Source organism: Tigriopus californicus, chromosome 11 (genome assembly GCF_007210705.1).
Source record: "Tigriopus californicus strain San Diego chromosome 11, Tcal_SD_v2.1, whole genome shotgun sequence".
In the NCBI taxonomy this organism is placed as follows: domain Eukaryota; kingdom Metazoa; phylum Arthropoda; class Copepoda; order Harpacticoida; family Harpacticidae; genus Tigriopus; species Tigriopus californicus.
This window is the reverse complement of record NC_081450.1, coordinates 3,925,809-3,929,394: the sequence shown is the minus strand read 5'-3', so window position 1 is coordinate 3,929,394 and position 3,586 is coordinate 3,925,809.

Below are 3,586 nucleotides of genomic sequence, written 5' to 3'. Positions count from 1 at the left end.
CATTTACAAATAAGAGGATGAACGTAACCCAATGCATTTTTGTTTTTCCCTCAGGATTTTGAAGGGTGTCTGTGGAATACGAAACCTTTCCCGGTTGGAAATCATCGATAGCCTCTTGTAAGGACTTTGCTGAACTTCCGAGAAAAGCCAAGACGTACGTGCTGAGAATCGAGGAACTCTTGGGAGTCCCAGGTGAGAATAGGTCATGAAATGTTGAAGTACCTTTCAGTTAACGTGAGAAAATTTCAGAGAAAAAGAGGATGCAAAGTCTTGTACTTCAACAAACTTGACATGCTACTCTTTTTTCCGCTTATAAATAGTCGGGCTAGATATGGGTTCATGTGTCAATAAACTTATTGTTCAAGACATGTCACGTGCCAGAGAGAGAGAGAGAGTGTTGTCAAATTCAATTTTACTGGTTTTACTCTCGGAAACCTGGCATCTTGAAAGAAAACGAGACAGCAAGTCACCTGTCAAGTAGTTTTATCCACAGTTACCCCCACCAACTTGGATATTTAAGCATTTGAGGGCAAATTTTAGCTTCGTTAAGAGGAAAATGTTTTGAAACAATGATGTTTAGTTAAATGGAATCTTCAAGAAGGGAACTAAAATAGTTCAATTATGCAATCATGTTTTTGATGCCAACTTCGTTGTAGGTTTGTTTTCTTAAAAAGATGGCTGCAGTTACGCTTCTACAAAAGAATATTAAACCATCTTTTAGATTGAATAAGTCTCGACAAATTTGTCAAGCCTCAATGGGACGAGAATTTTTCTTTGGTGCGAGAAAATAAGTTTAAAAAGACAACGCAACGAAGTCTGATTATCCTGCTTTGATATATCTACCTTTTAAACTAGGCATGTTCGAGAATTTCGCAATAGATTGATACATTTGGCACAGAACCTCATCGACGTCCAATTCGTTTGCGAGGTTCGTACATTCGTCAATCTGTCTTTACAACCCTAAAGTTTGTAGAACCAAAGATCGAAGAAATGAGTTTTTACCGTACTTTATTATGCGTACGTTTATTTCGCCGAGAGATGCTTTCTTATTGAAATGTCCTCAACACGAGAATGGATTAAGTGGGTTACCCATTTCCGTTATTGAGGACTTACTTAGTAATCCCAACCAATCTGAAACGGAATATTGAGCAGGGCAATCATTCTCCCTTACAAAGACGATTCCTTCGGATATTCATGTGAGTCCTCAATTAGGATGGAATTACATGCTAGGACCCATAAAGCCAATAAATAACATTTCATAATGTCCAATGACTGACGTCCCACATTCCCAGCATGACCTTGACCATTTAATGTTGGTTTGGGGCTCAATTTTGAACTTAAGAGGCCTGACCAGACAAGTGTTTGTGGGTTATACCATGTCATGAACCACTGGAGTATGGACGGGGATGGTCAGGTTGAAAATTAGGAACTCAATTGAGTCTATGAATTAAATTCTTCTTCAAATGAGGCTAGCCCCAGATCCCTGCGATTTGCGTATTTCAAATGTCAGCTCAATCAAACGACTGGGTCCAAAGTTATGCCTCTCAAAGTGGAGTTCATAACAGAGCACAGAATGAATGACTTAGCCCTCTTCTGGTAATCAATTACCACAAGAGGGCTAGTGCGTCATTCATTGAAGAGCTTTGTAAGTGCCTTTTAAAGACGGCATAATTTTTGATCCTATGTGCTCGATCAAGCTGAAAATTGAAATGAGTAATTGTTGTAGCCTGGATCATCCTCATTTGAAGAGGAACATAATGCGTTAAATCCAATCGCGAAAGCTAATTCCAAACCAAGCGTCCCCGTCCATATTCCAGTTGTTCATGACCATGTTAATGGAGTAATTTTCCTTGTTTGGTTTCAGTTCGTTGGATCGGTGTTGGTCAAGCTCGAGATGCCGTGATTGAGCGGGTTCTTCTAAGAGCTCCCAGCGATCCTGAGCCTTTACCCGAAATGAGATAGGACAGCATGGCGAGTTCGAGACTGAGAAGTGAGGATATATGCGCCCTCGCCTTTGTCAACGAATGCGCTTCTACCTAGAATCGAACCTGAACACCAATTTTGAATCTCTTTTTTAAGCTTGTCACGTCCTTGAATAAAAGATCTCTAATCATCCATTTCCACCTTCGTCATTTCGAAATTCGGCAATTCCTTGGAAACCGAATGGGAGGCATTCATTTACGTAGATCTAGTTGATGACAAAGTTTACATTAGGATTCGCCGTACTTTGTTATTCGTGTCAGTTGGCACCAAATTTGTATTGTGACATCACCTTTGGTTGGATTCAGGATTGCTCTGCTAAAAGGATTTCTGAATAAGATGGAACCTTTCATTTCCATAGTACTGAAGATTACATTCCCTCTAGCGCTTAGAAAAGCCTGTGAAAATAACAAATAAAAAAACAAAAAACCCGAATATTTTCCAAGGCCGTGGTCAAATGTTCCATCACCAAGGCACCAGTATTCTTGTTGTACTCATCGTATTCACAAGGTCATTACAAGTCAAGTTACAAAAAGCTTTGTTTGTGAAAATAATCCCCATGAAAAGGGCCCTTTGTTCAGATTGCTAAGACTTCAATCTATTGCTTTAAAAACATTGAGTGCATTCCTTGTCCATTTCCGCAAAGAGTAGAGTCGAGAAAAAATATTAAAAAAAAATTGAGGTGAATGCATAGTAGAGCGGCAATTGTGGAACGCTCTCTAAAAGAGAAGCCGCCATTTTTTAACTTGTAAATTAAACATTATACATAAGTACAAAACAATTTTAATTGACATATAAGCGTTTCAAAAAAAAAACACCGATTCTGTTTGCTCTTGTATGAAACAATATCCCAAAACTTTTTGATAGTGAAGATCATTGGGATCCTTAATAATCTGGAAAGTCCACAAGTCATGATTGAACGTCCTCCTCTTTTGTGTAAACTAATGCACTTTCTTTTTCTGGTACCTTGTCACACATCTATTGTGGGATCTTTCAAACCCATTTACTAATGCAAAGCCATAGATTGATCATTAGAGTCCATTGACGGCAAGGGAAACGATGTACATACGACCGATTTTGAAAAATAAAAAAACATAGGCTAACAGTAGACATGTACCGAATGTGGTGTCGGTCATAAGGTCTCATCGGCACGAACGTTGAATTAGAGAAAAAGTTGGGATCAAGGCCAAGAAGAGCTGAGCAAACCCTACAGGTATCTGGATAAGCCCAAAATACCAATATTTTTTTGAAGGAGAAGGATCGTGAGAAGTGGGAAACCATGGTTTAGCGTCGGACCTACAGTACGTACATAATATGTACTGTCAGTTTTGAGTTTGAGAAACCCAAGAGTAACCCTAGTGCAGATAAGCTCACTAGAGTCAAATAGGGTATGTCTGGCTGCATTTTAGCCATGGATCCAATATGGAACGCATTAATATTGTGAATTCAGTTTTGATGACATTGTTATGAAAGTATTTGCCCACACATGAAGTGTCAGTGTGTTTGGTTTATAAGATATAGAGGTAAAGGATGTCTGTGTTGTTAGAGCCCGCATTTTTCAACCTTGGAACTATTTGAAAAAACTGAACCGGATTTTTTGTCTCCT